At 38.2% G+C, this 13,548-nt stretch overlaps 1 long non-coding RNA gene across 1 annotated transcript; it reads right to left on the bottom strand.

Moving 5' to 3' along the window:
* Nucleotides 1-5,223: 5,223 nt before the first annotated feature.
* On the bottom strand, nt 5,224-12,967 carry LOC107181165. Its single transcript, XR_001511964.1, has 3 exons — nt 12,944-12,967; nt 8,725-8,773; nt 5,224-5,240 (listed from the first exon to the last, which is right to left on the bottom strand). It is a non-coding gene; the product is annotated as an uncharacterized LOC107181165 (long non-coding RNA).
* Between the last annotated feature and the right edge of the window lie 581 nt (nt 12,968-13,548).

The following is a 13,548-nucleotide window of genomic DNA, read 5'->3' as shown; positions in this document are numbered from 1 at the left end:
CCTCCCGATTCTGAAGCCCTGGTCTCCAGCCCCAGCTTCTATTCTAAGCATTAGAATAATAATTTTGATTGCCATCAATTATCTTCAACTGAGGCCCCATATGAACCTCATTAATATGTACAACAAACCATTATAGAGCTGTTCTTACACACCAGACACTGTTGTTTCTGAAGAAACTCGTGGACTAGATGGGGAGATAAACATCTAATAAATACTTACAAGTCATTTGGTCTTTCAACAGTATTGATTGTGTACCTATTGTATACCAGGCACTTGGGCAATGGCTGGAGATACAACAGTCAATAAAACATGGTATGTGCCCCAAGGAGTTCACAGTCCAGTTGGATAAGTCAAACAAATAACCACATAATTATCATACAATGTAGTATGAAATGGGAAAGGTATAATCTACATCTTAAAGTATAAATAGGAGGTATCCACATGAATAAGGTGAAGTAAGGGCTTTCTAGGTTCTCAGAACAGCATTAACAAGTAACAACATGGTGTGAGGAACTAGGCGGTCTTATTGTTGTAATCGGCTATTTCAATAATTTAAGTGAGAAATAATAAATACCTGAGTTTTGTTTATTAAATGGATGAAGGGCTATGAAGGGCAAAAGGAGGTATGGGGAAGATATGTAAGAGACACGGTTGTGGGAATTTGGTGACAGACTGGATATATGATGGTAGAAAGGAGTCTTCTCGATCTCAACATGTCCGACACCTATCTTACTTCCTGTATTTTATCTCTCCCTGATACCACTGCTCACAAAGGTGCTCTAGTTGGAAACCTCAGTCAAATCCTAATACAGAGCCAGCTAAGCATACAATAAATGCATACTGAGTAAATTAATTAATATCTATAAGTCCAGAACATGAACTGGCATCATTGCCTGTATTATCAGCATTCTTAGCTGTAACCACAAAATCCATTCTGGCTAATTTAAGCAGAAAAGGGACTTATTAAATGGTATTATGTAGCTCACAGAATAAAAATAGGAGAGCTGGAGAAAACTGGAGGCTAAATTTCCAGGGAGAATGTTCAAGACCAAATCACACAATTAGTCTGAGGAGGACATGGCCGCCACCACCTCCAACTCTAAGAATTAAACCTCGGATCTTGACCAGAATGGCTCTTGCAGCCAGCGCTGCAGCCACTTCTGTTGGCAAGGCCACCACTGCTGCTGTTGCCACTATGAAAACTCCACACCACCCACAGCAGTGACAACAGGGTGACACATGGAGCTTGTTTCCTCTGGCTGCTTGCTTCTGGCACCAAGTCTCCGGAAGGCATAGCTGACCGGTAGAGTCTGGGTCACTCACCTGAGTTGCCACTGCAAGGGAGACTGAGGAGTTTGAGCTTTACCTTCAGAGTCAGAACTTCTATGTTGGAAAAGTGGTTTTTTGGGGTCTTTTTAAATGTATATTTATTTTGGGGGTGGGGGAAAGGGACAGAGAGAGAGGGAAACACAGAATCTGAAGCAGGTTCCAGGCTCTGAGCTGTCAGCACAGAGCCCAACACGGGGCTCGAACTCAATGAGCTATGAGATAATGACCCGAGCCAAAGTTGCATACTTAACTGACTGAGCCACCCAGGCGCCCCAAAACTGTTCTTAATATCTCCATGATATAGAAATGAAAAGATAGTGTCCAATATGAAACATAAATGACAGACCTTTTTGACCCTCCTGAATCTCCCTTCTTCCAATCAAGTCAACAGCCTACTTGTAGGCCTTCAGTCAGCACTTCCTTCCAATGCTTGGAAACAGAGAAGAGTAAACCAATAAATAAAATTCATAAATGTGTCACATCATCTTTGTGAAAACCCTCAGAAACTTTTCTGTGACACATTCCTCATAGACTCCCAGAAATACTGTTAACAGAATATAAACATTTATACAAATAGATAGTAACCTAACATGATTTCTATATGTAAAAGTATGGATAGTTACATGTCCAGAGGGACCACTCCTTATACATTCACACATAACATAACTTCCAGCTTTGGAAGTAGACACAAGCAGATCTTCTGGGCTCTTCTTCCGTATACATTCAGATTCTACAGCAGTAATCTCCAAAGAGAGGCGCACATACCCCTGAAGACTATACAGTAATTCATTGGAATTTGGAGACAAAATATTAGAACACGTGCTTATATGTATATAAGAACTAAGAAATAGATTAAGGTTACTAATATCACTCACACTAGAGCCCTCACTTGGTCCCCATGTTAGATGGTCACATGAGGGCACAATGCAAGAGGTCTCCACAAGGAAGCTGGGAGGTCCTGATTCTGAAGAATCAGTATTGGCAACTTCGCCCAATCTCTGCTTCTGAAATATTTCAGTCAGGGACGCCTGGGCAGCTTAATTGGTTAAGCGTCTGACTCTGGCTCAGGTTATAATCTTGCAGTTCATGAGTTCAAGCCCCATGTTGGGCTCGGTGCTGACGGCTCAGAGCCTGGAGCCTGCTTTGGATTCTGTGTCTCCTTCTCTCTCTCTGCCCCTCCCCTGTCTCTCTCTCTCAAAAATAAATAAACATTAAAACATTTTTTAATAAAACGCTTCAGTCAATTGTACTTTACATGTGGTAAGTGGAATTAAAATTTATTTTGTCCTCATTAGTAGAATCCTAAATACCAGAGTCTACTTGTTAAAAGCAGTCTCCAAAGCCAAAACAGCTAATTTCAAATACTGCCTGACTTTAAACATTTTATTCAACTTGTCTCTGCCTTAGTTATCTCATCTGTAAAATAGGAATGAAACCTAACTCAGAATTTTGTTATGAGATTGACTGAGGTAATTTGTGTGAAGTGCTTAAGACGTTTCTGCAAATGGTGAGCACCATGTGAATCTCTAAATAAATATGTGCTCAAGAGATGAGGAGTATCCGTGAAAATATTCTGCACTGCAGAGAAGCGCACTGGTTATCTTGCGGCAAAACATTTCAAGTCCTTGTCAAATTTAAAGATGAATTACATACTTTTACAGAAAATATAGGATCCAAATTTTCTGATCTTTTCTGTGATGTCAAGTGCCTATCAGTAGTAAGCCTCATACAGATATTGAAATGAAACAAACCCCCCAAAACTGATATGCCCTGTCAAGATAAAGATGATATTTTAGCAATGAGTAAGAAAGTAACTGTTTCTTTTTTAGTAAATGGGTGTTTAGAAATGTTTGTATCATTGTGTGGCTGTGTGGAAATGCTATGTCATCCATTAACATTTCTATTTCTTCACATACAAAAAAATAATTTTTGGAGACAGACTTTTCTAACCCCTTTTTAAAAATCTGGAGTTGCTCTGGAGTTTGGAATTGTTTGAAAAATTACAAATGCAACAAACATCCCACTTGTACTTTATATTTTTATTTAAGCAGTATTTATTTCATCTTCGTCACATTCTTTTCAAATTTTACTTTTATTTGCATTTCATGTTCATATTATATTAGTTTAGAAAGAACATGTATATAATTTGTCAATAAAGGCTCCATGAGGGGCACCTGGATAGCTCAGTCAGGTAAGCGCCCAGCTTCGGCTCTGGTCATGATCTCATGGTCTGTGGGTTTAAGCCCCGCATCAGGCTCTGTGCAGACACCTCAGAGCCTGGAGCCTGCTTTGGATTCTGTGTCTCCTCTCTGACCTTCCCCTGCTCATGCTCTGTCTCTCTCTCTCTCAAAAATAGATAAATATTTTTAAAAATTTAAAGACTATATGATGAAAATATTTGTACTGATAAGGGTGTGTGATAACGAAAAAAAAAGACTACCATTTCACTCTCTAGGAATGGTCACTGTGACAGAAATTTATACATGATCCTAACCCTCACAATAATTCTAAGAGATGGGTACTTACATAATTCCTATTCTACAGTACAGGAGCCTAAGGTTAAACATTAAATAATTTCCCCAGAGCCATAGAGCATGCAAGTGACTAAATCAGGATTGGAATGCACTTCGATCTGGCTCCAAGGGCATGCTGCATTGCCACTTTGCTAAATACAACCCAGAGGGATTATGGTGATATTTTGCACAGCAAAATACCGTGAACAGAATAACAGCAGGAGATTCAGATTGGTTAACTTAAAGAAAAGATATTTAACCATATTTTGGTTACATATGTCCAAGCAGACTTCAAATTTCAAATGGTTTTTGCTCTAAAGTTGGAAATGTAGAATGCAGGAATGTAGAATGCATTTTCTTCTAGAAACAGGGTTAAAGATAGTAGCTAAATTTCTGTGGACTATACAGAATCCTATTTTCTCATAACATACCTGAATTATTAGACACCAGCAATGAAAAATAGTAGAAAACCATGCAATACATGCAATGTCAGCACTTACACACACACACACACACACACACACACACACACACACACAGAGTCAGAATATTGCCACTTCAGGAAAAAAACATGTTCTAAAGGGCTGTGATAATGCATAGAGAAATTCTGTACATGTTTTCAAAGGAACAGTTCCTCATTTTCATGGGCTTCAGAAATTAATGTCAATTCTTCACAATACTTAACTTCAAAATACATAATTTTAATTTTATTTACAGAGGTATATAATTAGTGTTCTCTTATTTTTATCACAATTGATTAAGGCTGATTTTTGAGCAAATGGAAATGTAGGGAAGTGGGCAGAGAGAAAGAAAAAGGAGCTGGAAGTTTGATTTTCCTGAGGTAATTGGGAAAAGTGGGAAAACAAAGAAAAGACACTAGAAGACAAAGAAAAGAGAATAATGAGCATAGCAACGACATCTGTATGCTTGTGGGGGAAAAAACAAAACAAAACAAATCATGGTTTTCAGTAAAATTGGCTGAGGCATGGAATGGAGAAAAGACAGAAGTATGGTAAGTGCTTACTCAAACCTAGTCCTTGTCATTCTGCTAGGTGTCATTGCGTCTCTATATTATAACCTTGTTTAATGTTTATGGATGATACAGTCCCTCCTTCCCCTCAGATTGCCAGAAACTCAGTTTGATCCAGGGCAGTTTGGTTGATGAGTGGTGGTGACTGGGATGGACAGATGTCAGGTGTCATCTCTGGTGCAAGAACAGCCTCAAGATGGCTTTGAGAGAAGTGAATGACCAGTGTCCAAACTATGAGTACAGGGTTTTAATTCAGGAAGCGCATAAGAGCCAGCATGGTTCTTTTTGGCAATTAGTTACATGAGTAACCTCCACCGAGAGAAATATTTAACTAATCATTCCTCGAAATCTCCCAGGATTCTCTAGCTCTGAAAAGGAAGAACATTAGAATTGGAATCATTTTCAGAGGCCGGGTCATTCTCCTCATCTTTAAGAGAAACATATTTCTTTCCTTTTCTTTTTTTCTTTTCTTTTTTTATTTTTTAAAATTTACATCCAAATTAGTTAGCATATAGTGCAACAATGATTTCAGGAGTAGATTCCTTAAGGCCCCTTACCCATTTAGCCCATTGCCCCTCCCACAACCCCTCCAGTAACCCTCTGTTTGTTCTCCATATTTAAAGTCTCTTATGCTTTGTCCCCCTCCCTGTTTTTATATTATTTTTGTTTCCCTTCCCTTATGTTCATCTGTTTTGTCTCTTAAAGTCCTCATATGAGTGAAGTCATAGGATTTTTGTCTTTCTCTGACTAATTTCACTTAGCATAATACCCTCCAGTTCCATCCACGTAGTTGCAAATGGCAAAATTTCATTCTTTTTGATTGCTGAGTAATACTCCATTGTATATATATACCACAGGGCTCTTTCCATACTTTGGCTATTGTTGATAGTGCTGCTATAAACATGGGGGTGCATGTGTCCCTTTGAAACAACACACCTGTATCCCATGGATAAATGCCTAGTAGTGCAATTGCTGGGTCATAGGGTAGTTCTATTTTTAGTTTTTTGAGGAACTTCCCTACTGTTTTCCAGAGTGGCTGTACCAGCTTGCATTCCCACCAACAATGCAAAAGAGATCCTCTTTCTCTGCATTCTCACCAACATCTGTTGTTGCCTACGTTGTTAATATTAGCCATTCTGACAGGTGTAAAGTGGTATCTCACGGTGGTTTTGATTTGTATTTCCCTGATGATGAGTGATGTTGAGTATTTCTTCATGTGCCGGTTGGCCGTCTGGATGTCTTCTTTGGAGAAGTGTCTATTCATGTCTTTTGCCCATTTCTTCACTGGATTATTTGTTTTTTGGGTGTTGAATTTGATAAGTTCTTTGTAGATTTTGGATACTAACCCTTTATCTGACATGTCATTTGCAAATATCTTCTCCCATTCTGTCGGTTGCCTTTTAGTTTCACTGATTGTTTCCTTTGCTGTGCAGAAGCTTTTTATTTTGATGAGGTCCCAGTAGTTCATTTTTGCTTTTGTTTCCCTTGCCTCTGGAGACATGTTGATAAGAAGTTGCTGTGGCCAAGATCAAAGAGGTTTTTGCCTGCTTTCTCCTTGAGGATTTTGATGGCTTCCTGTCTTACATTGAGATCTTTCTTCCACTTTGAGTTTATTTTTCTGTCTGGTGTAAGAAAGTGGACCAAGTTGATTCTTCTGCATGTTGCTGTCCAGTTTTCCCAGCACCACTTGCTGAAGAGACTGTCTTTATTCCATGGGATATTCTTTCCTGCTTTGTCAAAGATTAGCCGGCCATACGTTTGTGGGTCCATTTCTGGGTTCTCTATTCTGTTCCACTGATCTGAGTGTCTGTTCTTGTGCCAGTACCATACTGTCTTGATGGTTACAGCTTTGTAATATAGCTGGAAGTCCAGGATTGTGATGCCTCCGGCTTTGGTTTTCTTTTTCAAGATCACTTTGGCTATTTGGGGTCTTTTCTGGTTCCATACACATTTTAGGATTGTTTATTTTATCTCTGTGAAGAATGCTGGTGTTATTTTGATAGGGATTGCATTGAATACGCAGATTGTTTTGGGTAGTATCGACATTTTAACAATATTTGTTCTTCCCATCCAGGAGCATGGAATCTTTTTCCATTTTTTGGTGTCTTCTTCAATTTCTTTCATAAGCTTTCTATAGTTTAAAGAAACATATTTATTTTCTGTCAGCTTTTCCAGATTGCTGCACTTAGAAATGCACTGGCTATGTTCTCTTCTTTCTTACAATACACTTTTAAATTCATTGTCATTTAACTTCTTGGTCCTCATCTTCTTGAACCTTAAGGACAGACATTCATTGATATTACTTATCTCCTCCTTCTTGAAATTCTCATCTCCTACTTAACTCTTCTCACTCTCCTCCTACCTTTTAAAATGCTCCATTTCTGTCTTTCTCTGACTTTATACTTGCCACACGTCTAAATTTAAGTATCCCCTAACATTCTTCTTTGAGCTCTATTTTTTTCACACCCTCCCACGGCATATCACCCACACAACTCGAACAATTACCACCATTGAATAATTCCCCAACGTATATTTTTTCATTCCCACATTTGTATTTCTTGATCACTGAAATCCCAGGACTCCATCAATGACCAATAGTAATTTCACTTGCCAAATCCAGTAGATTCTACTTCTTCAATGATTTTCCCTTCCTACCTCTCCATCCAGTCTTACTGTCACCTCAGCAATCTGGGACCAAACATTATTTCTATCCTGAGCTGTCAGATACTCTCCCAACTTCCAGTTTCCCTCTCTGGATTCCTTGTGCTCAAGTAGCCTTCTGCAAGCATATTCTGATACATAATGTCCTTGTTCAAATACACGTAATAGCCCCAAGAAAGACCTGGCCATGCTGTGTTGAAAATCTGAGCTAAAAAATGGGTGTTTTAAGTTGCTAAATTTGAGGAGGCTTGTCACACAGAAGTAGAAAACTGACATGGCAGCTTATATCTCCCAGAGTGAGCAAATCAAGAGACAGCAAGGACATAGCCACAATGCTTTTTTTGTTGAAAAACTACGTATTCTATTTGTTAGAAGTCACAAAGTCCCACTCACACTGAAGAAAAAAGAAATTAGGTTCCACCTCTTGAAGGGAAGAATATCAAAGAATTTGTGGACATATTTTTAAAAAAACCATAATAATAGTAGTAATTAATTTTTTCTTATTTTTACTATTGCTGGATAATGACTTATTTAATGAAAAAAGTAGGTAGTATTTTTTTTATTAAAAAAATTTTGGGGGGGGGTATTTATTTTTGAGACAGAGAGAGACAGAGCATGAGCAGGGGAGGGGCAGACAGAGAGAGAGATACAGAATCTGAAGCAGGCTCCAGGCTCTGAGCTGTCAGCAAAGAGCCCAATGCAGGGCTCGAACTCACGAACTGGGAGATCCTGACCTGAGCGAAGTTGGACGCTTAACCGACTGAGCCACCCAGGTGCCCCAAAAGTAGGTAGTATTTTTGCACACACTTCATAGATGAGGAAACTGAAGCACATGGAAATTAGGTAATTTGCCAAGGTCATGGCTAGTAGCTGGCTGTGCCAGATACCAGTCCCAAAATCGTAACTCCAGGGCCTGAGCTCCTAGTCACTATGTGAATTTTAACAATGCAGTTAAAAATATGCCTCATAATATAATCCATGAGCAAAATAATAAAATATTGGCCAATGAAAATAAAATTGGCTGAATTCATAATTAGTTCAATGACCATTTCCAGAGATGACCAATTAATGACCAATTCAGAGCCTACCTGAAAGGGAAATTAGAGTGGTTTGTTTAAAATTATATCATCTGCAATTTCCTCTAAAACATTTTACTTATGCCTTGAATATCAACATCAAAGCCATGCTTACCAAATTAATAAATGGCAAGACGAATTTCAGAAGTCTCCAAAAGCATGTCCTAAGAGAAACAATTAAATAATTAAAGGACCCAGGAATACATAACTTAGAAAGACAAGAAAGAAAGAATATATTTCCTGACTCAAACACTGAAGAGCTGATAGGAAACAAAAAAAATTCACTTTATTGAGTGTGGTTTCAAAGACAGAACTCAAATAAATGGATGGAAATTGTGGGTGGACTTCTGATCAATACAAGAACTCTGACCATTTAGTCACCTCATGGCAGCCCAGACTGTCTTAGAAGATGGTAACTTCTGAGTCACCAGAGGAATTCCCAAAGCAACTGAATGGCCACTCGCCAGATGCTGTAGTTCAGATCCATTTAGCTGGTGAAAAGTTGGAAAAAATTCCTTCTAAATCATCTTCAAACTCTAAATGTCTTCAGTCCTCTCCCACACGTCCTGACTCCGCCTCAAACTTCAGTTTCATTGTTTGACCTCTTAAACGATGCCTTCCAGCCAACCTGGCCACTTTCCCCCATAACGACCCTACATTTTTTGTCTCTATCTAGGCTGACCGTTAAGCATCTTCTGCAACTGGCAAAATCAGACCCATCCTTGAAGACCAAGTACAAAGCTATCGCATCCCTTATGCTTTCCCCAATAATCAATCTAATTATCCTCTTTACCTCCTTAGCACTATGTTCACCTCTCTCATATGGCTCCTCTGACACTCCGTCTTGTGTTAAACATTCTTAAAAAATTTTTTCTTTAATGTCTCTATTTATTTTTGAGACAGAGCATGAGCAGGGGAGGGGCAGTCACAGAATCTGAAGCAGGCTCTAGGCTCTGAGCTGTCAGCACAGAGCCTGATGAAGGGCTCGAACTCACAGAGTGTCAGATCATGACCTGAGCTGAAGTCGGACGCTTAACCGACTGAGCCACCCAGGTGCCCCTTGCATTAGACATTCTTATAGCCATCTTAATTCCCTATAAAAGCGAAAGCTACTTGAAGGCAAGAACCATCTACTTTCCGCATGCCTGTTCAGTTTTAAATATGACTGCCAATCACCGCCCTAATAATACATGCTTGTTAAATTGGATTTGACCGTTACTACATGAAATCAATAGTGATATTGGAAGGATAATTTAAATACATTTCCCGATTAAATGTACTTCTGAAGTAGAGTATATGTGCCTCTCCTCCACTGACCCCATTAGTTCTTTTTTGTCTGCCTGATTTTTAAAATTATGGTAAAATACATGGCATTCACCACTGTAACCATTTAAGTCTACAGTGGCATTTAGTACGTTTGCAGTATTGTGCAACCATCACCTCTAGGTAGTTCCAGAACTATTTCATCATCCAAAAAGGAAACTCCATTTCCATTAAGCAGTCATTCCCCCACCTCCCCCGCTTCCTCCCCGCAGCCCCTGGCACCCACTAATCTACTGTCTCTACCCTTAGCTCCTTTGAAGCTCTGACACAAAGTCTTATACTAAGTGGTTATTCAGTAAATATTTGTTGAACTGAATTTGAATAAAAAGGCACACCAGAAAATACACATGCTTCAAGAGAAATAAACAGCAGGAGAGATCTATTTTTGAAAGTATAGGGTGCCTGGATGGCTCAGTCAGTTAAGTGACCAGCTCAATTTCAGCTCAGGTCATGATCTCACAGTTCAAGGGTTCAAGCCCTATACTGGGCTCTGTGCTGACAGTGTGGAGCTTGCTTAGGATTCTCTCTCTCCACTCCTCTCTCTCTCTCTGCCCCTCCCACCTCAAAATAAATAAATAAATAAATAAATAAATAAATAAATAAATAAATAAATAAAATATAATATATACACACATAAAGAAAGTATAAATTATTCTTAAAGGGTATTGTTTTTGAACATAACATTGTACAGAATAACGTTAATCACTTTGTCAAACAAGCCCTTTGAAATATAATGTTCCATGTTACTTCTAAGCAACAAACAAAAAACTAATGTGCTAGAAAAACATACCAGAAATTAGTTGTGCAAAAGTATTCCGTAAGTTTTTTAAAGTCTGATTTTGCAGTGAGAACTTCCAAACTCCCCCCAAAATACATAGGAATGATTAAGATGACAAAAAGACATCAAAAGGGTTGGTCTGGAAGACATTTTAGGTTTTCCATACAGTCTTCACTGCAGTGGCTTCTTTTGTAATATTCAAAATATTATCATTTTTTATTCTGCCTTCTTGAAAACGTTTTTGAAAGGATTTCTTTTTTCACGTGTTTGTGTGATTTCTGGGAGTTGGCCATGCACGGGTGAGGTCCCCTGCCAGGTGGCTCTTCTAAGCAATTTTCCCACTGAAAATTCCGACAATAGTTTATAATCTCATCTCTTAGTGGTTACAAAAGACTGAGTTCGGTCCATGAAAATGTTCCTTTATCTTAATTGTTCTCTCCCTCCATGGTAGCATGTTTACCTTTATAATTTTGTGATTTTTTTTTTAACTCCTGCTGCTGGAGAATCCACTGTTTTATGCCTTGTTTCTTCAGCTATTAGTCACATAGATCTTATAACTTCTGAGAGGAACTGTGCATTTTTTTGTTCAGTGCTAGGAGCTCACCGACCGAGGGGGGGTTTCCATAGTATACTGACGTGCAAATGACAAGTTAAGTTAATTAAATTCAGTGACATTAAACTCACCATAAAACTCCCAATGTGTACAGAATGACTCATTTCCAACAAGCCCTATTTAATATCATGAAATTGTAAAGATTATGATTTAGTTAACTATTATTCCAAACAATCTTGAGGCCATAATTAAATTTTTTTTTCTGAAAAAGAAGACTACTTTGCTGTCGTGATTATTTTTACTTATTCTATTGCATTCAGGACGTTTCTTAAGTCATGTTTTATTTCTTTACATGTCACAGGGAAAAAAATGGAAAGAAGGAATTTGTCAAATTACTCCAAGTGGAAATAATGTGAATAGTAGATACATAAAAGAAAACAGAGAAGGGAGAAACATCTTTCAAAAAGCAGCAAAAGATGGAAGAACTTCTGGAAGGTGCAGCCAAAGTCTTAAAGCTAGAGGGAATGTAAATGGGTGCCACCTTCCTGGAACGTATCTCGACAAGAGTCTTAAACCTTCTGTGTACATTTAACCTTTGCATTAGCAATATCCCTTCTAGGAATTGATCATAGGGAAATAATTTGAAAAGTGAGAAAAATATATGAACAAGAATGCTCATCCAAGTGTCATTTACAATGGAAATTTTAAAAGAAAACCTGCATACAACCTAAACATCCAAAGATAGGGGACTAGTTAACAAATTATAGAGTACGCATTTCATTAAATACTAGAGGGTCATTACAAATGATTATGTAGCTCTATATTATTTTCCTGGAGGGAAGTTGCAACATAAAAGTGATAAAGGCAGTTTATAGAACAGTGTGCACAGTATGAATCCACTGTAATTAAATATATATAAAAATACACACACACAGGCAGACGTAGAAAAGAAGTTAGTAAAAATAATGAAATTTTAACAAAGGTTATCTCTAGGTGGTGTATTTGTACAGGATTTTTCTTTTCTGCTTATCTGCACCTTTGAATCTTGCTGCAATGCTCATGGATTTCTCACATAATGTGAATGCAGGAAATTTATGCAACTTTTCTAATTCTAAATTCTAATTTGAATTACCTAAAACCTACCGCATTGTTTCCAAATGACTATATAAACTGCAAAAACTAATGAAGGTAGAGAGGTAGATGGATGGATGGATGGATGGATGGATGGATGGAGAACTGATTACAAAGAATAGTATTATTGCTATATATGCTACTCACATAAAACCACCTTATTTAAGAGCATTTAAACTGGAAAGTCCTGCTAATAATATTTGAAAATAAAATGGCTTTTTAATTTTGAATGATTTTATTGTATTTATTTTCAAATTCAGTGTGCTTTCCTATAAGTTCTATGTTATAAGGATATGTACAGTGAGCCAAATTCATTTCAAACTAAATGATGTGACTAAGTGATTTTGATGCTCTTTCAAGGCTTAAATTGGAAAATGATGAAGCTAGATAAGTAGCTTTTCTTTGCTTATGTTTATGCCATAATTCCTCTAAGTATATGTATTAGTTAGCGATTACCACAAAGATGCTGCATGACAAAGTGCCCTAAAACTTGATTGCTACAAGAACACACATTAAATGCTCATGGATCTGCAGGTCACTATGGCTCACCTGATTTAGGCTGGTTTGGCTGGGAAGTTATGCCACAGAAATCAGGAGGGCTGGACTTGGCCCCAGGCTTTGGATTGGGTTCAGGTCTAGTCCAGGTGTGCTTGTTTGGGGGATAAAATAGCAGCAGTTACATGGGGCATGCTCTTCTCACGGCAGATCACCGGAGCATGAAAATCAAGCAAAATTACATAAGCGCTTTTCATTTATAGCCTCTTCTCACTTCTATGAGAAGTGAGAAGCACTTCTCAAAGCACTTGCTTTGGCCAAAGCAAGCCACATGGCCAAAGTCAGAGGGTTAAGCGGGTCCTAAGGGAAAGCGAAAGGGATTGAATGTTGGCTAAATGCTCCTAATTATCATAGTAAGTGAATCAATGACTGAGACATAACCCACAAACTGTCACAAGGAAAACCCAATAATGGGAGACTTCAATTTTGAGATTGAGAGAAACCTTAAGGCAATTTTCAAATGGACATTTGACATCCTGGTTTTGCTTTTCCCTTTTCTCTCTCCCACCCCACTAAGTGAACAATTTGCCCATGGATGAGGCCAGTACTGCACTGTACTAACAGTCATTCTTGTGTACCAACAGACCTTTCTACAGGTT

This window comes from Panthera tigris, chromosome B3, assembly GCF_018350195.1.
Source record: "Panthera tigris isolate Pti1 chromosome B3, P.tigris_Pti1_mat1.1, whole genome shotgun sequence".
Classification (NCBI taxonomy): Eukaryota; Metazoa; Chordata; class Mammalia; order Carnivora; family Felidae; genus Panthera; species Panthera tigris.
This window is presented reverse-complemented; position numbering and strand designations above follow the sequence as displayed.